Source organism: Tenrec ecaudatus, chromosome 14, assembly GCF_050624435.1.
Source record: "Tenrec ecaudatus isolate mTenEca1 chromosome 14, mTenEca1.hap1, whole genome shotgun sequence".
In the NCBI taxonomy this organism is placed as follows: domain Eukaryota; kingdom Metazoa; phylum Chordata; class Mammalia; order Afrosoricida; family Tenrecidae; genus Tenrec; species Tenrec ecaudatus.
Genome location: NC_134543.1, coordinates 7,758,302 through 7,782,278, shown reverse-complemented (window position 1 = coordinate 7,782,278; position 23,977 = coordinate 7,758,302). Strand labels below are relative to the sequence as shown.

Here is a 23,977-nt window from a genome sequence, read left to right as displayed (position 1 = left end):
CCGTAAGTTCCCAACCTGGGGAACCAGGGAAGTGGCCTGGGAACTCCCTTAAGTCCACACAATTGCCGGTCACCCCTGAGCCTGCATGATTCACTCAGTGCTTTCCATGCATGCCTGTGGGACACAAGGTTGGGGGCCCAGGAGGGACAAGCAATTTGGGAACAGAGGTAGAGGGGGTGCTTGGGAAACCCAGGGCTGGGAGAACTGCTCAGGGCAGGGTCCTGGGCTCAGATGGCAGCAGACACAGCTTCTCACTCTGTCCCCAGACCCCAGGGTCCTGTGGTTTCCATTGCAGCCAGAGACACAGAATCCAGGTGTCAGTATTTAAATCTTTCCCCTCCCTCTGTGACCTCAACACACTGGCCCCGCCTCCCCCAGTGTTGCAGTCATCAGCTGAGACGGAGCGAGAAGACCAAACTTCCAAAACTGCCATCTCTGTGGCACACCTCGCACGTGTGGTCAAATCTCAATCTCTCTCTCTCTCTCTCTCTCCCTCCCTCTCTCTCTCTCTCTCTCTCACACACACACACACACACACACACACACACACACCGATGTTTACACATCAACATCCAGGGTTTCAGCCCAATACATCTCTAGGAGATTTACTGGCAGATGGAGGCGGGTGAGGAAAAGGGAATCGAGGGCATGGACGCTCATGACGACTTTCTCATTGAGTTTTAGCAGACACAGTCCTCTTGAAAATGAAAGCGGAGTTTCCAAGTATCTTTTAACAGGGCAGGAGAATTGCATGGACCCAGAGTTGGACTTGAAAAACTGCTGCCAGGTCAGGGGATCGGGATGCTACTGATGAACTATGACAAGCATCTCTAAGTGGGCAGTCACTACTTTAGGGGCAGATGGATTTCAAAAGTTTATTCAAGAATTCTTGGTTCAGGATTTGTGAGAAAATGGGTAGCACAACATTTGGGGTTCCCATTGTACCCACAAAAGTCTGTCTTTGGGACAAAAAAGAAAAAGGTTTATCTGGCATCTGCTGCGGATACTCTAAGCACCACATATATACTACAGACAGCCAAAGTTCAAGGACATTCCTCCGGTGGAGGCCCCTTTCCTTAAACCAGGGGTTCTCAACCTGTAAGTCGCGACCCCTTTGGGGGGTCAAACCCTTTCAAAGGCGCGCCTAAGACCATCGGAAAACATAAATATTTCCCAATATATAATTACATATTATTTTGTGATAAATCATTATGCTTTAATTTGTTTAATTGTTTAATTTTTAATGAAAATATATTCTGCATATCAGATATTTACATGATGATTCATAACAGTAGCAAAATTACAGTTATGAAGTAGCAACGAAAATAATTTTATGGTTGGGGTCACCACAACATAAAGAACTGTATTAAAGGGTCATGGCATTAGGAAGTTTGAGAACCACTGTCTTAGACCTGGAGGGCTCTGGCCACTTGGACAAATAAAGCTTGGCAGAAGTACAACTACGCCAGTTCTGAAGGCCCAGCTAAAGAGACTGGCCGCCTTGACTCTCTTCCTTAGACACTCACTCTAACAGCCCAGAGCTCCCAGAGGGAAGGCAGGCCACTGCACGGAGCAGAGCGCCCATCTGCTGAGGACCTCAGATGACAGAAGAGGGAGGAGCCCGCTGAGCCCAGTCTCACAGCCAGCTAAGCAGGTGAAGACAACCATCTTGGACCTCCAGGGCAGGGCAGAGGAGCCAATGGATGACCCTAGTCAATGCCACCTGGAGCAGAAGAACCACCCACCAGAGCCCTGTCTCATCCACCCACTGAACAGCAAGGCCTATTAATAGACTGTCATTTTAAGTCACTGATTTTTAAGGTGGTTTGTTACTCAGCAATCATTAACCGGAACCAACCAGGCCTTTTCCAGGAAACGACAGCACGCCTCTCACTCTGGGCCTGGCATCAGGAAGAGAGGCTCCCCCAGCTCTCAGGCATTGAGAGCTGGCCCCCTGCGTCTCCAGCGGGTGCTCTCCAGTACATGTGTGTATGGTGTGTTGATGCGCTGCTGGGAGGCAGGGAAGTACAGAGCAGGTGCATCACCAGGGCCGAGAGGCTCCTGCCTGCTGCTAAATCCTCCTAGAGCCTTCAGTCCACCACTGAGGTAGGGAGGATGAGTCCCAGCATGCTGAAGACAAAACCACGTAGTCAAGAGGTCAGACGACAGTATCGGTACATTCACGTATGTACTCAAGACCCACTAGGTGCCAGGCACCATTCTAGAACCCGGAGCCCTGGTGACACCGAGGTGAAGTGCTCAGCTGCTGAGCATCGGGTTGGGGTAACAAGCAAGAGAATGAACCCTCCCTGCAGTCTCCACTCTGTCACACGCAGTCGCTGTGAGCGGGAGTCAACTGGGCAGCACTACCAACATCACCCTACACGAAGGGTGGGGGAGATGAACTACCAAGTTCTGCCCTGCAGAAGAAAAAGCCCGGTGAGGAGCTGGAGAAGGAGCACTCGGGGACCTCAGTTGAGGTGCCTGGGGACAATCTTGCCAAGGTGACATGTGGGCAGAGTCCAGAGGGAATGAAGGATTATTCTTTCTGCAAAATAACAGCTAAAAAAGAGTAAAAGAATTCTAATTTTATCAAAATTCATCATATGTAAAAATTCCTGTCCAGAAAAGGGGCAGGTGGGAGGGGGATGATGAAATGTTCCCTTTTTGCACAAATACATAGAGTCTGGTTTTCAGGTACTTTTTACCCTTTGTGACAAATTGCCTCTGGCCGGTCCCACATGAGGCTGCCCCAGCCCCTACCTGCAGGACAGCCTTCCAGTGGCAAGCCAGAGCCAAACTACACTTCCAGGAGGGCTGAGTTTTCCTGGAGGAAAGGGAGATGGGGGCATTGCCAATGGAGGGGGGGGGGTGCTAGGTGCTCACAATTACCTTGGTGTAGATGATAAATGGTGGTTGGGGGTGGGGGGGACTGAGTTACTCACTCACCCGGGTCTGACTTCCAAACCCAGCACCCTTCCATATGTCACTTTGCTTCATGTTTACTGAGCCCATACCTTGGGTCACTCTGGAGATAAAGCAGCATGGGCCCTCCCCTCAGGAGTCTTGCAGTCCCAGCATCAGAGATGGATCCAGGATGCCCAGAATGTCCCCCAACCTGGAGAAGGCAGGAAAAGTCCCAGAGACACCAGGTCCTCGCTGTCCCTTGCCACTGCCTCCCTCTGGAAAGGCCTTAAGGAAACGGAAATCAATCCTCTACCACCCCAGGAGGGCCCCTGGTGGCGTAGTGGTTACTCATTGGGCTTTAATGTGCATGATCGGCAGTTCAAAATCACCAGCAGCTCCTTGGGGGAAAGACGGGTTTTTCTACTCCCGTAAACAGTTACAGAAACTGCGGAAATCCATAGGGGGTCGCCATGCGTCGGCATCTACTCAATGACAGGGGGTGAGACCTCTCCAGGGAGTCCGAGTGGCACAAGCAGTTAAGAGCCTATTACTCTAAAAGCTGGTGGTTCGATCCTACCCTGAGATGTCTTACTTAGAAGACAGCTCTGGCTTGGCGATGATCTTCCGAAAGGTCACACATCCTTGGGAACCTTATAGAGCACAATCATACTCTATACCTACCGAATGCCCAGGTGACAACCAACTCAATGACAACCAACTAACCAACCAACCACCGCCTCCACCACCACCCTGGGGCCTGAGGGGTCCAGCGGGACCCCAGCCTCTCTCAGAGCTGGCACATGCCCATGACACAAGCTCCTACACCCTGTCCCGCCTCCGCAGGCCATCGCCAGCTCCTCAACAAAAACTTCCCGGTGGTTCTGCCAGGAGAGCCATGTATGAATCTTTTCCAAAAGAGCCAACAACACCATTTCCCCGCTGACTGGGAAGAGGAATCCTTTTCCTTCAACTTACATTCCCATAAGCAATCTGCAGATATAATTAAATTTAAGACGGATAGGTGGAGCTTCGACTGCGCTGGGCTGTGACCACTCCGCTCTCCAGAGTGACCAGGCCTTGGGGACTTGTTCACACTAACAAGCTACTGATTGTAAAGCCCTATAAAGACGCAGTGACTAAACACCATCATTACCACTAGACTATTGGCTCAAATGCAAATTAAGAAAGAGAAAGAGGAAAGAAAAGGCATTAGTAAGCTAGGCTAGGGACGGAAGGCGACTCAGCAAGATGCAGCAAAAGCTGAAGCGCCCCGGGTAAGGCGCAGGGCCGATGAACTTGTCAGAGAGTATTGAATGCAGGCTTGCCGCCCCAAGGAAACAGTACTCTCTGTCCGGCCACCTGCCTTTCTCTTCTAGAGCCACTTACGCCTCAGGGAGGCCTCGAAGACCACCCTGATCCCAGCCACTGAGTGCTGCCCACGCCCACTCACACATCATGCCGCGGTCCCATGTTCTCCTCCTGGCTCATCCACTGTCCAGAAGCCCCTTGAAGATGGTGACCACACTGCACCATAGGCAAGCCTTGTCTCAGCATCAGAGATGGCTCCAAGGTGCCTTAGAATATCCTCCAACCGGGAGGAGGCAGGGAAGGTTCCAGAAACACCAGGCCCTCGCCGCTACCCCATGCCACTGCTTCCAGTAACTTTTTAACCTTGGCAACTAGCAGCAACCCAGCACCTGGCACTCCGAAGGCTTGTTATCAGAATCAGAGCTCAGTTCCTTCCCGTGAAAATCAGGAGGCACCAGCCGCTCTGGGACAGCTCTCCGCAGCACGACGTGCGCCTGGCAGAAGGCAGGCTTTGCACCATCTGACCTGAAAGAGTGACTTACCCAAACACACTGGGCCTCAGGTGGTTCCTATATAAAATGAAGGGCTACAACTAGCAAATGGCTTGGGCCCCAACCGAGACAGAACAACACAGTCTGACCGCATCCTAAGACCCTAATACTGGGAAGAAAAAAAAAAAAAAGATCCTACTACTCATACTTAGTATCGCTGATGCCCCCATCCAGCATCTTCGGAATTCTTTGCAGTCCATCTCTCACAACCATCAAGTCCTGTGCAGCATCGTACGGACAGGGAAGCAGACAGGGAGACCTGGCCACTAGCTCACATCCTCCACCAGCCAGTACAGCTGACATGGCTGGGGCCCAGAGCTTCAGAGCGGGCAGTGTTCCACCATGCTGGGGTGCAGACAGCTCCAGGGGGTACACAGTGGGACCCCTTGGGAATCCTAGGGAAGCCAAGGATAAACACACCTTTAGAGAATCAAACTACACAAAGTGTGAGGGGGAAAATGTGTTTCAGTTAAAACCATCTGCCCCGTCAGTGAATAGAAGGGCAAGCTCACGTTGCATGCTCAGACAGGAGTCCGGTGGCCCAGTGGTCTAAGCGATCGGTTGCTAAGCAAAAGGTCAGCAGTTGGCACCCACCAGCAGGCCTGTGGGAATCTGCTTCTGCAAACATGCCAGCCTCAGAAGCCCTACAGGTGCTTCGCCTCTGTCCTCTCGGGTTGCTGGGAACCAGAACGACTTGATCGCAACAGGTGTGGGTCTGTCCATTTTCTGGAGAAAACCAAATGGGCTGGACCCTGCTTCCCACTGAGGGGGGGGGGGGCACTTGTGCTCCACCTCCTCTCACAAAAAGGCCTTCTGAAAGGGGCCCCCATAGTAACGCTTCAAACACAACACTGTCCTCATCCAAAATGGAGCAAGCTTCCTTCCCAGCAGGGCTGGGGCGCCTGGCATCAGTGGGCCAGGGAAGGCTCCAGAGAACTAGCTAGCCCCTTTGACGTCATTAAAAGCCCTCAAGACTGTTCTGCGGCCAGTGATGCGTCTACACCTGTGGTTCTCAACCTTCCTAATGCCGCGACCCCTCAATACAGTTCCTCGTGTTGTGGTGACCCCCCAACCATAAAATTTTTGTTGTTACTTCATCACTGTAATTTTGCCACTGTTACGAATCAGGTGACCCCTGTGAAAGGATCGTTTGACCCCCAAAGGGCTCGTAACCCACAGGTTGAGAACCACTGGTCTACACCATACAACTCCCAACTCAACCAGGTCACAGAGCTAAGGGCTTTCTGCTGTTCCCATGATAGGCCATGCCAGTCACTGAGGGAGACTGCGTGGGCCCACTCCCCTCCTGGTCACAAAAGGGCCTGGTAAGGGTCTGGAAACCCACTGCCTGGGACATGGTCAACACCGTGGTTTGGCAAGAAGCAAGAGGAAACTGTCAGAGCCTATTACCAACCAAAAGGGGGTAAGAGATCCTTCAAGCCAGAGGGCAGGGTGGCTCACTGTTCCAGAGCCTTGCTGATGCAGAGGTTCCAGGTCCCGTCCTGGACACTCCAACCAGCCAAGAGCCACCCTTTCCTGCTCCCCCACCCCTCATTCCGAAGTAGATTCTATTTCTTTCTGGTTTCTTCCGGCTGAATCGGCTCTCTCCGGCTGGGAGGGCAGCTCCCTGATGGCAGGATGGTGAGTCTTCGCTTCTCCTTCCCCTGCCTGCCCTCCGCTTCACCCCTGCCGCCTCTCCCAACATGCTCACAGGGCCCAAGGCGGCCCAGCCTTGTTGACGCGCAGGCCCTCCGAGCAGGTGCAGCTCGTCACTCCTCGAAGTAGCGCCTCCCAGCTCTGTTAACAGAACATTATGGGAACTCGAGGCCCGTTAATTGAACATTAATTAAATGTGAAAAAGATTCCCATGCCCCTGCTAATGATCTACTTATCTCATGGAGTAGAGCAGCAGCACAAGACTCCAGCCCAACTTCTGGAAACAACGGAAACCAACAGTCACTGCGGTCACCACCCAGAGTTGTCCACCTGGGACAATGAGGTTCACACACACACGCACACACACACCTGGGGCAATGAAGTTTACACACACCTGCCCGCGCGCACACGCGCACACACCTGGCACAATGAGGTTTATAACATACACACACAGTTGTCCGACTGGGGCAATGAGGTGTACACACACGCGCACGCGCACGCACGCACACACACACACCTGGGACAATGAGGTTTATACACATACACACACAGTTGTCTGCCTGAGGCAATGAGGTTTACACACACGCACATACACACACACCTGGGGCAATGAGGTTTACACACACGTGCACACACACACACCTGGGACAAGGAGGTTTACACACACACACAGAGTTGTCCACATGGGACAATGAGGTTTACACACACACATACAGTTTTCCGCCTGGGACAATGAGGTTTAAACACACAGAGAGTTGTCCACCTGGAACAATGAGGTTTACACACACATACACACACACACACACACACACACGGCTTTATGAAAAACCTTGCCTCCTCCCTAGTCTGTCTCTCTCTTCCTGCCGTGTGTCGAACATGATACAGGCAGGTCTGATAGACGTGACAGGTTTGGTTTGCAATCAGTGGTTACCACAATAAAGCGATGATTGCGATAAAAGGATTGCCATTGAAACATGAGTCCTGAGTCTCTGCCGGTCTCCCAGTACATACAACAGAGCTATTGATATGATCCTACAGTCTCTTCATAAACAAACAAGCCGCCCACAAGTAGATTCTGACTCATGGAGACCCTATAGGACAGTCCTATAGGTTTCTGAAACGGTAACTCTATATGGGACTAGAAAGCCTCATCTTTCTCCCTCAGAACGGCTGATGGTTTCAAACTGCTGACCTTGAGGTTAGCAGCCCAACCGGTAACCACTATGCCACCAGGGGTTGTGCAGTGTTGTCAGAGCATAGTGAAGTGTGGCATGTCCTAAGAATGACCACCACAGGATGCAGAGATGCCAAGTGAGGGAATGCAGCTAGGAAAATGGCACGGGAGGCCTTGCTCGACGCGAGGATGCCCCAGACCTCCCATTTGTGAAAAATGCAGTGTCTGCTGGGCACAGTCGGTCCATCAGTTGGAGCACAGTAAAGTAAGGCACACCTGGAGCCACTGACTGCTTCTAAGGTGGGAGTGTTGATTCTGTCTGTGGCGCAGACACTGAACACGCCCATGCTACCTCTTCCTTTTCTGTTGGAATCACTGCTTCTCATTCCATGTGGCCCCCGTGGGACCCAAATCCTGTTGCTTCAACGCGCAGGCTAGGCCTGTCCCTGGTCACCTGTCTCTGCTGCCCTCCTGGCCACCAGCAGCGGGGTCTCTTATCACCCAGCTTCGTTCTTCCGCTCAGCACCACCAAAGCATCCCCTCCCATGCTCAGCCTGGAAGGGGACCATCCGCACCCTTCTTCCTCACCTCCTGCTTTCTGACTCCGTAGTCAAGACTAAGACCCCTCCCCTAGTTCACTTCCCCTCTACCAACCTTCTCCTCCTCCCCCCCCCCCCGCCACCTGCAGCCTGCGAGGGGTCCAGATCCCCTGAAGGTGGCACTGAGGGGGACTTGGTCACCAAGCTCACCTCTGCCAAGTTACTAGTTCTTCCATTGACCACTGCAAGACAATTCAGCTATTGCATAATAGCTGATAACACTGGATCCATCGCCGTTTGGAGTGGTCTGGCCAGAACCAAAAGGAGCAGATTTAACGTAATTTCCTTTGTTTGCTTGAGCTGGCTCAGACTTACAACACCACAGTGGCAGTGTTATCTTTCTGGAAGGGACAGCTCCACTGTCGCAGAAAAGGATTTTAAGGGTTGTGATCAATCATTCCTCTTTCACCTCATTTGCATTATCTATGCTGGGCCATAAATATCCCCCAAAATGCCCTTTGCCTTAAAGGAATTCTAGCAGGATGGTGTACATACAGACTGGAACCCCCAAACCCGAACCCGGGAGAGGGAGATGGAGAGGGGGGCAACACGGCAGCATGCAGCAGCTCAGATGGTTCCAGCAGACGCAGGGCTGTCTCCAAGACAGGAGCAAGAAGAGGAACATCTGGATGGGGGTAAGTGAAGCAACTGGCCAGTGCTAATTAGCATAAGTCTCCCCTGGCACCGCCTTCTCAGCCAAGGCTGTCTTATTAAATCCCACAACAGGAAGGGCCACCAAGGAAAATAACTGATCTCCTTTTCCATCACAAGAGAAAAAAAAATCACATGGATATCTATAAAAGAAAGAAAAAGGCTAGACATCTCCATAGCCTGCTCTCTGCCTTTCCTGACCTCTGCTGTGACAGCTGGGACAGATGGTGGCTGGGTGAGCCCCATCTTCGACCTTCGCCGCCGCCACTGCCATCAGGTCTGAGATGAACCAGTGATGCTGGGATGCAGGGGCCGTCTGGATTTGCACCGTGAGCAGCTTTCACGGGGAGTTTCAACCTCGTCCGGGAATTTTCCAGTTGTTCATCTCGATGGGGCCGAATTTTCTTTTCTGGCCAAAGAAACATTTTCCACTTCATGGGAGTCTTTATGAAGTCCATGGTCACAAGCTGGTGCAAAAGACAAGCAAGCACTGCCTCTCACTGGCAGAGAGCGAGACTGGAGGCTTTTTTTTTTTTTAATCAGACATTCTATACATGATGCAGTCTTTTCAGCAGGCCATTTTCAAAGACGTGTGAGGCAGAAGCTGATTTCCAGACCCGCGGATGCTCTGCCTTGTTTCTTCAAATAAGCAAGCCAGTGACACATAACACATAACGACAGGGCCAAAATCTTTATGAGTGTGTATTTGCAGCAAATGCTGGGGGGGGGACACTGGGGGGGCATCAGAGAGAGGATGGCACCTCTTCAACTGTATGCTGTGAATATAAATGAAGCAGCTACAATACCACTAAACACAGCTTGTATGACTTCACAAAAATCACACACACACACACACCCCACACACACACCCCTCAGACTGCAACTGATTCAAGAGCTTAACACCATTAAAAAAAATGTGAAAGCAGCAAATTGCCTCCTTCAGCCCGTCATTATCTGAAGGCTTCTTAAATTTCCAAGCACGTCCACCACTCTTCATCCATTTCCATTCTGTTGCTATGTTTTCAAATTAAGGGTAATGCGTCTCCCCCTCACCCCCTGCTGCTGCCGCTGCCGCCACCACCCCAGGGCCCTCAGCAGAGAATTCTCTGGAAAGGTCTAAATATCAGATCGCCGTCCCTGCACTGGGGGGGCGAGGGGTGAGAACGTGGCAGAGCATACAAGAACCGTCCAGATGAAACACAATCCCTGGTGGACCCTGGGTCTCCTGGGTCTCCCCCCCCTCCGCCCCCCCCCCATCCGCCCCGCAGGGAGCCCGGCCTGACCCCAGGATTAATCCCAGCTGGAATGCCAGCATTTCGCCCCAACTGGATCCCAGGACCCGCCTGCCCGGGAGGCCACTGCAGCTCCCCGCCTATGAATCAGAGGTTCATCTGCAGAGATATGACTCAGTAGAAACTTTTAAATAAGGGCTTTCTAAATAAGCCCAAGACTCCACTAGACCGGGGAGGGGGGTGCACGGGGGTCCGTGCAGATGCCCCGAAGGCAGGCGCGGCTCGGCCCGGCCAGACCAGGGATGCTGGTTTCTGGACGCCAGGTGGAGGAGGGGGGTGGGGGGTGGGGGGTGTCACGGTGCGCCAGAGGCCTCGGCGCCCCGTTTCCTGAAAAGCTGCGGGGACCGGGCCCCCCTCTGCTCCCTCCCCTTCCGCGGCCCTCGGCCCAGCCCGAGGACAAAGTTTTCCAAAGTTGAGGCGTCCGAGGACGGGAGGGTCCGGCCGGAGGGCCGGGGGCGAGGCCGCGCCGCGCCGGGCTCTCGCCGCCGGGCGGACGGGGCCTGGCCGCTCCCCCTCCCGGGCCCGGCCGGGCCGCCGAGGGCCGCGCGCCCGAGCCGCCGGGGATGGAGTCGCCGCCCACCCGCCCGCCACCGCCGCCGCCGCCGCGGCCCCTTACCCGGCTCGGCCGCTCAGGGGCGCCGGGCGCGTCCTCCGCCGCGGTCCGCAGCGTCCTGCTCCCCGGGCAGCCCCATGTCGGGGGGCGGGGAAGGGCCGGCGGCCGCCGCCGCCGCCGCCGCCGCCGCCGGCTGGAAAGTCCCTGCTGGGCTGCACCCCGGATCGCGCACGCGGCGGCCGCGCCGCGCCGCGCTCCCTGCGCCCTCACGCACCCTCACAGGCACTTCCTCTCGCGCGCTGGAAATCCCCGCGGGCCGCGGCCCGCGCCCCGGCGCGCGCCCGCCCCGCCCCCGGCCCGCCCCGCCCCCGCGCCGCCGCCGCCGCCGCCGCCGCGCGTGGGAGCCCGCGCCGCGCGCGCCCGCCGCCCGTTGCTAAGGGCCTCCGGCTCGGCGCCCGCCGGGCCTTAGCAACCAAGCCTCCGAGCGGAGCCAAGGGGAGGCGGGGGAAAGGGGGGGCTCGCCCGGGCGCCCCAAGTCCCGGCCAGCCCCTCCGCGCGCCCCACACTCAGCACAGCCCCGCGCCCCGCCTTTCCAGGGCAAAAAGCCACGCGGGCCCAAGGAGACCGGCTTCTTCCTCAGGGTGGGGGGGCGGGGGGCGGAGCCGATGGCGTCACCCTGTGCACGGGGACAGGCTCTCGCAGACACACAGATGCAGTCAGCCACGGACACGTTTGCCCCCCCACCTCCCACAAGCCACACACGCATGCAGGCACACGTCCACCTGGTCAGATACACGGACATCTCTCCCAGGCGCGTGCGCGCGCGCACACACACACCCCCAGGCACACCTGCATGCACGCACGGGAACACACTCATACAGTCACACACACTCCCGGACACCCAGAGATGGGTGCTTTCCCAGGGCCCACACACACACCCACTGACTGACACAGAGACAGGCTCATGGACACAGTCTCACATGCTCATGGACATTCTCACTCCCCCGCGGTCACTAATGTTCATGTAGCCCCCTCGGCATTCACCCCTCACCCTCACACACACTGCTGGCAGACATTTCCCCGAATGCTCTCTCATACGCAGATAGACACATTCACACACGCACCCCACGCAGATAGACATTCACACATGCACCCACGTTCATGCTCCTTCACATGTGCAGGGTATAAACACACTCTCACACCTATACACACTCATCCTTGTTCATGTACACAGACTGGCAGACTGGAGCTAACTGGAGGATGTCTGGGCCTGCTGTTCTTTTATCGGGGTGGGGGAGTGAGGAAGAGGATGGGACAGTGTCTAAATATTTGTTTTGGGGGTTTCCTTTTCCTCCTCAAAGGGCTCCTCCCAAGAAGTTGTGTCTTGGTTAAGTGTAAACAGTGTGGCCCGTTGGCTGCCAGCATTCAGAGTTTTGGGCTGACCCAGTCCTCTTGTTACTGCTTCTCCCTCAACTCTGGGGCCAGGAGAGCCCATCTCTCTGGCTGCCTCACACCTTTGGCCCCCCAAGTCATTGATGATCTACCAAGACCACAGGGATTAGGCCTGGGGAAATAGGGAGCAAGTGGGGACCTGCCTCCCAGAGGCTCTGGCCCAGCTGCGGGGAATGCTTACAAATGAGCTTACAGGTCAAGGCTTTGGAGTTCACTTCAGTCTTCCAAAGTCCAGGGCTCAGACCAATGTGACAAGATTAAGTCAGTCCCCCTTCTTATATTTCTCCAATGACTCATGGGAGTGGAGACAAGAAGTCTGGCATCTCCTCCTGCAGATTACCCCGTGGAATGTTCCAGAACCCCAGGATAGTCTGACTGGGTTCCTAGTACCATGGCTCTGGCCCCATCAGCCCCAAAGGGATTTGTCCAGGGGTCAGTGAGCGGGCACTGCTGTCAAGGCTCTGCCGGGCTGCAGTGGTGACCCCACCTGGGCCACCAGGGCAGTTATTTTACTTCCAACCCAAGATGGCCACCAATCCCCAAACACTAGGGCTATGTCAACACGACAGGCCAGCCTCACTCATCCCTGGGCACCAACTGAGTTTCTCTTTGGAGTCTTGAGTATCTCTTCCTGCTGCACCAAAGTGGTAACAGCACCAACCTGGAGGGTCCAGGCCCAGAGGCCTCTGTGTATTTGCCTCCCTCCTCCAGCGTCCCCAATTCTGTCAGGCTGCAGACCCAGAGCACTGTCAACTAAGACAGCTGTGTCCACTCCCACTTCTCTGCCTTGCACCGCGCACTGCAAGGGTTGCGAATGGAGAATTTGCCAAACACAGGAAAGGAAACTTCCCCCACCCTTTGTTCTTTTGTTTTTAACTAGCAAAAAGGCAGAAGTTTCAAAGACTTATCAGAGGGGTGTTCTAGGCTCCTTGTATTCTCAAGGAATCCTAAAGCTGTACTGGGTTAGGCCTGTGGGATTATAACCACAAGGTCAGTAGTTCAAGCCCCCATGCCGCTTAAGGTGAGGCAAGCGAGGCTGTCTACTCTCTTAAAGATTTGCAGTATTGGAAACCCAAGGGGCAGTTCTACTCTGTCCTATAGGGTCACTGCAAGTCAGAATCAAGTTGGCGACAGTGGGTTTGGTTTGGGGTTTTTGTTCTTCACCCAGACAATATTAAATGACACGCAGGAGGAAGAGGTTCCTCTACCCCTGAAGCGTGCTCCTGTCCCTATCCGTCGCCTCCTCTCGCATCCTCACGTTGGTTTGGTTTTTTTCTTCTCCAGGTCTGGGTCCCCTGGCTTTGGCAGGAGATGAGGGGCAGCAGCAAGAAGTTCCCCCAAACAGGGCATCTGCTTCCGAGGGCGGGTGTTCTGGCCTCTGCGGTCCCAGCAGTGGCACCGAGGTGATGGGCAGCACAGAGAGCCAATCCGAGCTCCCACCTTGCTGCCTGTCCACAGCAGAGCTCTCCGTTCCCTATGGCAACGTGGAAGCACACGCGAGGGCGCCGTTTCTAGACAAAGACATTTCTCACAGGCATGTCGGTAGCATGACACGGTCCCTTGGTGGCCTCGATGGACGCAGTGTGCGCAGATGTTCCCGGTGAGTCGCGTACAAGCAACGGCCCAGAAAGCCAATCTCACTTGTTTTCCAGAGGAACGAATATGCGTTGTATGGGGTCAGGGTGCCCAGGCCCCTGGCAGGATTTTCTGCCAGCTCTCCAACAACATAGGCTTAGTCTCCCAAGTGACACCTCCCTCGCAAAAACCACTGGTCCTGGGGGCCGAGCTCGGCTGAAGCCTACCGGCAACTTCCCTCACTGTAAACTTGCTAATAATTACCCAAGAGGGACTTGACTATGTGATAAAATCAAAACCAGTCACATGAATTGTCTAGCCAGTGAAGACTGGTGGATACCTTTTTCATAGTGAGCCAGCTCTTAGAGCACACACACACACACACACACACACACACACAAACGCACACAACAACCAGTTGCCAATGGAATCCATTCCAACGCCCTGTGTGCAGGAGCACTGTTCCAGAGGGGTTTCATGGTGGTGGCTGCTGGACGAGGTGCGTCTGAGTGTGTTTGGACCAGTGACCTTCCAGTGATAGCCACGTGCCTCACTGCATGCCAGCCAGGGACTCCTCTCTAGGTGTGAAGTGTATTTGTATAAACGTGTGTATATGGATTTGTGTGTGTGAAAGTCCATTCTGACTGGTAGTGACCCTACAGAACAGAGCAGAACTTCCCCTTGGGGTTCCCAAGGCTATACATTTTTATGGGAGCAGACAGCCTCATCTTTCTTAGGTGTGTATGAAAGTGTATTTAAAACTTTAAAAAAATGCTTTCTGATCGTTAACCTCAACCAAACCAAACTCACTGCCATCCAGTCAATGCCAACTCACATTGGCCAGACAGCAGAGGGCAGAACTGCCCCCGTGAGAGTCCGAGATTCACGGAGACAGGAGTAAACGATTCCATCTTTCTCCCAAGGAGCGGCTGGTGGTTTCAAACTGCCGACCTTGTGGGTCGCAGCCCAATGCTAACCACAAGGCCTCCAGGGTTCTAGCGTGTAGGTAATCTTGCCATCAGGCAGAGTGCCTTGGAGGGTGGATTGCCCACGTCCCTCTCTGGCCAGCCCGGGGGTGGGGGTAAGTGTCTCTCTTTTAGGGGCTTGCCTGGGTTTGTCCTTCATGGAGGTCACCAGATTGAGGATGGTACAGACTCTCTACAGCACCGGTTCTCAACCTCTGGGTCTCGACCCCTTTGTGGGTCAAATGACCCTTTCACAGGAGTCACATAAGACCATCAGAAAACACATATTTCTGATGATCTTAGGAACCAAGACACTGCTCCTTTATCTGTCTCCAGGCAGGTCTGCCCACATATGTACCTGGTGTGAAGACTGTTACCCATGCTACACCATGCTTCAAGACAAAATTTCATTTATTTGTCATTAGAAATAAATATTTCACAATATAGAATTACATATTATTTTTGTGATTAATCACTATGCTTTAATTAGGTTCAATTTGTAATAATGAAAATACATCCTATCAGATATTTACATGATGATTCATAACAGTAGCAAAATTACAGTGATGAAGTAGCAACAAAAATAAGTTTATGGTTGGGGTCACCACAACATGAGGAACTGTATGAAAGGGTCGTGGCCTTAGGAACGTTGAGAACCACTGGTCTAGAGGGTCCCATAGTCATGTTATATACCCTATCCTTGTCCCCTTCTGCCTTGGTTGGAAGACCCTGGACCAATCATGTAAGCCCTGCTATCTAATGGTGTATGTGTTCCAATCACGGTCCAGTTCCTGCTGCTGTAGTCCTGCCCACAACTGTGATGTATTCCTCCCCTCCCAATCATGCCTTTGTGACAGTTTCCTTTGCCCTCCCATGCCCTTTTTAATGCTTGGTGTCTGGGAGGCCATCTTGACCTTATGATAATGGCCTTCCTCGTCTGAGGGATGCGTCTGTATCTCAGTATTGTCTTTGTCTCTTTAAGACATAATAAATGTTCCCCTACAATTATTTAAAAACAAAACTCAAGTGCACTGCCAATGAGTTGATTCTGACTCATAGTGACCCTGTATCTAAAACAATACCTAATCTTTAATATGTGCTGTACTCTGATATTTTCCAAACGCTAGGCTTCTGGTGGGTTCGGGACTTAAACTTGGAATCCCTGTTTTAGATGGCACAAGCTCCAGAGGGCGATACAAAGAAGTGGGGTTTGGGGTGGGTGTGATACAAAGATCACTCCAGCACCACAGGTCCATCACCAACATGGTCCAGCTGGGATGGGACATTAAGGACATCAGCCACCTCTCTTGACCCAGGCCTTGTCCCCAAGCCAGCCCTGGCCACAGACTCCAGGGTCGCTTCTCTGCAGTACCCTACCTGAGGGAGACGGTTGAAATCCAGTGCAGAGGAGTCTGGGACTGGAGAGTCAGCAACCGATAGCCCCCACCAGCTGACCCGCCAGCATCAGGATGGGTTTTGAACAAGCCAGGGTGTGGAATCAGTGAGAAGGAGGCAGTGCAGGGTGGTGGGAAGTATGGGTGCCTGACTACAGAGAAACAGGATTTTCTCTCATTTCTGTGGGCGAGGTCAGGAAGAAGAGGGCATCCTCATTTTAGGGAAGCTGGATGTGCCAGGCGCTGGTGCTTTCCCACAATCCTTCAGGATCACATGAGCCTGGCAGTGGCTGGCCTCCCACAGGGAGCCATGAGTGGAACCCACAGGTACCTGGACCTTCAGTATGTTTTGTTTTCTTTGTTGTGTGTTGTTATTGTTGTTTAAAAATAATTTTATTGGGGGCTCACACAACTCATCACAATCCATACATACATCAATTGTGTAAAGCACATTTGTATACTTGTCATCATTCTCAAAACATTTGCTCTTCACTTAAGCCCTTGGTATCAGCTCCTCATTTTTCCCTTCCCTCCCCGCTCCTCCCTCCCTCATGAACCCTTGATAATTTATAAATTATTATTACTTTGTCATGTCTTACGCTGTCCGACATCTCCCTTCACCCACTTTTCTGTTGTCTATCCCCCATGGAGGAGGTTATATATTGTAGATCCCTGTAATCAGTTCCCCCTTTCCACCCCACATTCCCTCCACCCTCTAGGTATCGCCACTCTCACCACTAGTCCTGAAGGGATCATCTATCCTGGATTCCCTGTGTTTCCAGTTCCTATCTGTACCAGTGCACATGCTCTGGTCTAGCCTGATTTGTAAGGTAGAATTGGGATCATGATAGTGGGGGGAGGAAGCATTTAAGGATTAGAGGAAAGATGTATGTTTCATTGTTGCTACACTGCACCCTGACTGGCTCTTCTCCTCTCTGCAACCCTTCTGTAAGGGGGTTTCCTGTTACCTACAGATGGGCTGTGGGTCTCCACTCTGCACTCCCCCTCATTTACAATGAAATGGTTTTTAGTTCTTTGATTCCTGATACCCAATCCCTTTGACACTTCGTGGTCACATAGTCTGGTGTGCTTCTTCCATGTAGGCTTTGTTGCTTCTGAGCTAGATGACCGCTTGTTTACTTCAGTACGTTTTGAGGAAAGAATTTCTCTATTTTCCCCTTTAGCGTTTCTTTAAATACTTTCTAGCATACATTTCACATATCGTGCGATGGGCTCATTCATTCATATGATTTGTGCAATCATTTGATTTCAGAATATTTTCTTGTCATGCTCCTTGTTACCAGCTCTCCACTCGCCCCCATCACCCCCTACCCAGTAACTGTCTCTATAGCTCCACCTATCCTGGGCTCATCTACCGAAAATCATACAAAACACAACGCAGCCCTACAAGATCCCATAGAGCAGACAAACAAGCAGACACCCAACAGCAAGGACTAGACAAAACATAGAAAAACCTCAATCAAAGAGAAAGCAGAAAATATTAAAAACCGAAACAACTTTAAAATGGGTAAAAATGGAGGTCAAATGGTGGCGTATTCCATCTTAACCTACCTGCATCTGCCACAATCAACTTCATAAAGCTCTCCGTCCAATAGCACGGCTATTCCTGCCCCTTGACTATGGTCAGAGGGCATGCACTGGAGACTCAGTCCAGATGTGGACACTGCACATGAATTTGGGGCTCCCACGGTCATCCAGGGCCTTCTGCAAACCAGCTGTTCACAATTTAAGCTCTGCTGCCATTCCCTCCTTTGGATTTGGGTTTTACTATTCACAAGCCCCGGATCACAGAGCTGAGGAAAGATTCAACATGCCTCAGAAAGGGGCTATTCTATTGCGGATGTCACGGAAGACTGGGAAGGAGAGTCACATCAGGTTCCACACAGCAGAGCTCATAAGGCCCACGGGGAGAACCTCTGTTCCTGCCTTAGGCATCACCCCTCTGCGTCATCAATGACCCTCTCCAAGAGGGCCTCTACAGCCCCTCGTTTTCCCCTGAACGGCCCGGCCCCAGGCCCCAGGGGCCTCCACTCAGCAAACAGAAGCCCACGGTGGGCAGAGCAGTCTCCTAGAAGGGCCTTGTTCAACTCCCAACTCCTTGGGAGGAAGAAGCACTGAGCGGTCTCCAAGGAGACGAGGACCATTCCTCGCAGCACATCAGACCTGAGGGCGGGGTGGGTTGCTAGTTGCTTCTAGCGGTCTCCAGCCCATAGCGGCCTCCTGTACATCAGGACAAAACCACTGCCTGGTGCTATGCTTTCTTCACAAGGGCTGGGAGGATCGAGTCCCTTGTTGGATCACTGTGTCCATCTCACGAACATCGTGCTAATTTCCGCCGACCTTTCACTTTACCAACAGCGATGTCTTTGTCTAGGGACTGGTCTTCCCAGCGTCCAATTTGAGTCTTGGGTTGATGGGGTAAAATGTTGGGAAAAGGCAGAAATCGTTCTAACTCATCAAAATTGCTACCTGCCATCTCATCAGCAGGGAAGGAGACGTGCCCTTTCTCGTTCCTGAACGATCCCGACATGTCACAGGGTCCCTGGTAGCCACTCCTCCTCTTCATTCCTGGTTCAAGATCTGCTTCCTGGTATCCTTGCTGGGGCAGCACTTTCTAGAACAAAACCGCACTGGAGTGACTGCCCCTTTGGAATTCGCATTCTAGCAAGTGTAACCAGGGGAACCGTAAGGCTGAGAAGGAGAAGCGGGAAGGGGGGGGCGTTGGGGTTGAGCAGCTGTGTCATGCACATGAGGTGCCATTTGAATTCAACCTTGAAGGAAGCGCATCCAGGCAGAGGGACCAGCCAGGTTGTGCCATCCGCCTATCACCGGTTGTTAATGAACCTTCCTCCAATCCCGATGCCACCGTCTTCGTCTGATAGTCCAGTGTCTCAGGGCGACGTATTTACTCAGGCTACAGACTGAGCTGACTCGGTAAAAGGCCACAAACCTGGTCCACACCGTGGCTAACTTTAAACCAGGCACTATGCCCTAGTTCGGTTTGAACAACTGCCTTGGGGCCCATGTGCGGGTTCCCCAAGAGCATGACGGAGCGTTCTGAAATTCCCATTCTTCCCAATGTGATCCATGGTTGGTGGGGCTCCACACAGTCGGACGTCTTCGCGTTGTCAATAAACCTCAAGCAAACGTCTTTCTGGCGTCCTCTGCTTTCAGCCACGATCCAGCTGACGTCAGCAGTGGTATCCAAATGCCATCCAGGATGTCTGGCCGTTTTTGTTTTGTCGGTTTTCTTTCAAGCGTTTTCGATCAAGCATCTCTGATGGCGCAAGGCCCGAGAATGAAGGCACTTCAGGTGATGGCCCTGTTGTCCCCACGTGGCAGGCTGCCTTTGGCCGCCTGCTCTCAGAGGGGAGTCCCCAGGAAGCTGAGGGCCCAAGGGTGTTTTGACTCATGCTCCAGCCTGTCCCTGCTGCTCCAGCCATGCTGGCCACCGAGTCATCAGTAAAGCCAGGCCTTTCTGCATGTTGCCTCCACTGCTTGGCCAGGTTCTCACGTGTCTCCTTCCAGCCATCAGCAGCTGGGGTGATTCTAGATAAAACTGGGTCTCCAGGACCCGCTATATCCACCACGCCCATGAACCCTTGACCTGACACCTTGAATAATGCCTCGGGGCCAGCTACACTAGCTGCTCTTTTTGCCCAGGCCCCCCCCCTCGAGAATCGTGGTGATAAGCTCACTAGAAAGGGTGAACAAGAGAGGGGTTCACTCAAGCGAGAGAGTTCTAGACCAGAAATGGCAAAAGCAGAACTCATGACTTAGGATGGCTCTGAACTCCCCGGGCCCTGGGTTTCCCCTTTTGTAGGACGGAAATACGGGTGCCTGCCCTGCCCCAGGGGCTGCAGAAGGCAGCTGCCCCAGGGAGGACCACGAGGCCAGCACGGCCCTGGGAGGGGCCATCTTAACCCCAGAGAGAGGCGCAGGACAGCCTGCAGGTGCTCTTGTGGATGTCCCCCATGAAAGAGTCACCTTCCTCACGCTGTGCAGGTATGAAGAGCTGTGTTCATTTCAGGTGTGTCTGATCAGCCATCATCAACGAAGTTCACAGCTGCCCCACTATGTGCCAGGTACCAAGAGGAGCACTGGTGGTGGCGTGGGTTACGTGTTGGGCTGCTAACCACAGGTCAGCAGTTTGAAACCAGCAGAAAGATGGGGCTGTCCGCCCCCGTCAAGATTTGCCCTCAATGAGGTGGGTGGATGCCTTGGCTGCAACAATGGGCTCCAGCATAGGAACCATTGTGAGGATGGCGCGGGGCTGGGCAGTGTTTGGTTCTGTTGTGCATGGTCACTATGGGTCGGGACCAATTCAATGGCACCTGAGGTAGTTTCTTGTGCCAACCTGGCCGATAAACACATTAATTGAAGGGCAAAGGGATAAATGGCTCGATGAGCCTCGCCTTTCTAGTTCTCGGGTCTCTTGCTTTCTGATGGTCGGACCAGGGTGCAGCTGCCTTAGGGAGTTCTCTGCTTCAGCTGGCAAGGCTCACTTCCTGCAAGACATCCCCAAGGAGAAGCCACATGGACCTACCCCAATGCAGCCTGGATGCTGGAGCAGCCATATGGAGACCCCTGCCAGCGCTGAGATGCTTACACGCTCACTGATTCAGCTTTCCTTCTACAGTCGGCATCATTGCATGTGTTTGAAGAGGACTTTGTGGATCGGTGTCAGACATAGGGGTTAATGTTGGACTTGTGGGCTTGGGCAGCACTGGGTTGGGACGTTTTCTTGATGTGCACTTACCCTTTACATAAAACTCTCTTATACATGAGTTTCTGTGGATTTGTTTCTCTAAAGTATCCAGACTAATACAGCACCCAACAGCAACAAAACTTTGCTGTCTTGGAAATCCACACAGGGGCAGTTCTACTCTGTCTGACAGGGTCACTCTGAGTCAGAATTGACACGATGACAATGAGCTGAGGGTTTGTTTGTTTGTTTAGGGCCACCAGCTCTTGGGCTACTAAGACAAACTCCGTTCTCCATCCACAGAGGAATGTGTTCTGAGAAATCTTTCATCCTCGCATTTCCACAGAAGGTACTAGAATTGTGCCAATCCCGGGGCCTGGAATGCAAGTCTTCCTCAAACTGCAGGCCCCGATCTGCTGAAAATCCGATCGCTTGAGTGTGGCCAGCCGTTTCTCTCAACTCTGAGCTGAAGGAGCCTAACAGCTGACAGGCAGAAGACTTCACACCTAATAAAGGTTGGGGCGGAGGGTGCGGGCCAAGTCATCTTAGGAGAAACATGGTCAGAGTGGACCTTAGAAGCAAGGAAGGTGAGACTGAGCCTCTGGCCACACCATCGGGAAAGGCCATTGCTGGCCGGAGAGGGGCGGGGACTGCCACAGTCACCGTGGCAGCATGCCAACCATCAGGACGATGGGGTGGGACCAGGGACCATTTCCTCCCGTTGTGCACAAGGGTCCCCACACCGTTTCACCCAGCTTCTCCCTCAGGGATGGGCGGATGTTCGGAAAGGCCCGCACGTCTCAGGGTCTCCTTTCCTGTGTCCCTCTCGCTGTGGGTGGTGGGGAAAGGGTTTGGAACCACCATGCCAGTGGAGACGCAGGTCTGCTGCAATCTGCACCTATGCACCAAAGCAGCGCCGTTTAAGGGTTCCTGGGGGTGGGTGGGAATGGGGAGCTAACCACGATGAGTACCAGAACGAAGAAAATGCCCTAAAACTGATGGCGGTGACGACTGAGTAACTCCTCCTTCAGGTGACTGACCTATGCATTGTATGCTGTATGAATTATATGCCAATAAAACTGCGGTGGGGGGGGGAGAATTCTTTCTTCCATCTGCCAGTCTCTCTCTTTTTTGTGTGTCCAGCGAAGTTCCTCTGAGCCCAGGCTAAAATGCTCATAGTTGGTCTCAGGAGGCCCTGCGTGCCACTGACAGGTCAGTCAGTGGCTGGATGGCTAGCAGAATATTCAGGGGTCCACGCTTACCCAGAAGCACTTTGGAAATCTTGTAACAGTCGATGCTCTGCTCTGAAAGGTCAGTCTCCAAAACCCTGTGAAGCAGTCTGACTTTGCAGACATGGGGTCTCCGTGAGTCCACGTAACGGCAACCACCCCCCGAAAAAAAGGAAAAAATTAGCCATGGACACGTTTCAGAAGGCAGGGGAGGGGCGAGGAGAGAAGGCCTGGCAACGTAGGGTAAATGCCGTTGCTCTGTCAGGGTGGCAACCAAGGACATGAAATCAAACATGCCGGATGCTGAATGGAAAACGTATTTGTTCTGTGAACCTGATTCACCATAAAAGTTAGTAAAAAGGAAAAAGACAAATGAAATTCAGAACAGGACAAGAATGCTGAGTCTGAATGAATGAGGTTTGTGATATTCAAAACATAACCGGTGATTGGGTTCCTATGGAGAGCAGCCTCTGGGCCGTGAGTTCTACTCCCTCCTGGACTCCGCCTCCTACCCCCGCCCCATCCCGCTTCATTCTTAGGATGCTTTGCTCTGAGCGGCCATTACTCTCTTCATCCAGGTCCCTGGAGACCCCACACCAGGGCTGCTTGAGGTCTGAGGTTGGAGGAAGTTGTCCTGGGTGGGGACCAAGCAGGCAGCCAGCGAAGGAAGCCTGCAGGGGTCAGTGAGCCAATGCAGAGACACCTGCCCCAGACACCCAGTTTCACTTTGTCAAAGCTCATCACACACAGCTCGAGCCCAGGGCCGATTTCTACCCAAGAGGGGAGTCCAAGGGACTCGTCCTGCACCCACAGGATCATCCCAATCCTGGTGCCTTTATTTAATGCTCAGTCAAAGCCAAGTTGGATAGGAGGTCTTCAGTCAACCCTTGAGCACGGGCAACTGCGCGCGCACACACACATGCACATGGACACGCCTGGTAACAGCCCATCCCGGCTAATCAAGAGTCCACTCCAAACTCATGCCCATCTGTGCCCCTGGGTCGCCACCATAACCCAGCTGACTTCCTGCTTGGGCCCCAGCTTGCCCTGGGGTCTCCCAGTCTCATTCACCAGAAGCACTTGAGCTGTCCTTCGTGATGTCAGCTGAAACCAGAACACCCTCTTCTGGGGATGACGGGCCCAGCCTCTCTTGGGATCTGGTTCAGATCTGGTTTCTCGCAGAGAGGAAGAGGAGGTGCCTTCTCCCTGCCTTGAGTGGGGTCTGGAGGTTCCAGGCTGGAGGCTTAAATGGATCTACGATGGTCAGAGCCTCTCTGTTCTCAGTTGTAGGTAAACCAAAAATCCACTGCCATCGAGTCGATTCCGACTCAAAGTAACACATAGGAGAAGGCGGAACTGCCCGTTGGTACTGTCCACGCACTGCACCACCAGGGCTGCTGCTGTCGAGCCCGGAGCTCCTCCCAGGGGCCATGTGCACCGCGGTTGAACTGGGCTCCACAGGCTTCCCAGCAGTGCGTCTGCTCAGCTAGTTCACCAGGCCTTTCTTCGGAGGCATTCCGGGATGGACTTAACCTTCCAGCCTGTTGTTAGCAACGGAGCCCATTTGCACCTCCCAGAGACTTAAATGTGCTGAATACAACTGATGTGTGGATTGTTCTAAGAGCTGTAAGAGCCCCCAATAAAAGGATTCATGAATAAAATAAAATAAAAACAGAAAACAAAAACAACAACAAACACCTGGCAGATGCACAAATTAGGGTTCTGGGGACCCCCTGCTGGCAAGATCCACAGTCGGGACCAAAGGCGTCCTCCAATCCCGTCATCGAAGGGAATGGCAGTGATTTTTTATAAGGATTAAGTTTGAATTTTCTTCCATGATCTTTCAACAGGGACCCAGAATGAGCGCATTTCACAGCGGGCTCGCTGCTTACAAGCTGGTACTGAAATGAAGGTGTTAGCGCTTTCTTAAAAAGTAAATAATGAG

At 53.0% G+C, this 23,977-nt stretch overlaps 1 protein-coding gene across 7 annotated transcripts in view; it reads right to left on the bottom strand.

Moving 5' to 3' along the window:
* Positions 1-10,994, bottom strand: part of TRAF3 (TNF receptor associated factor 3) — a 122,944-nt gene extending 111,950 nt beyond the window's left edge. For 6 of the 7 annotated variants that reach the window (XM_075531757.1, XM_075531761.1, XM_075531760.1 and 3 more), the window contains exon 1: positions 10,755-10,994. The gene's annotated coding sequence lies outside the window, so the exon portion shown is untranslated. The remainder of the gene's footprint in view (positions 1-10,754) is intronic. The other variant, XM_075531764.1, reaches the window with a different exon arrangement.
* Between the last annotated feature and the right edge of the window lie 12,983 nt (positions 10,995-23,977).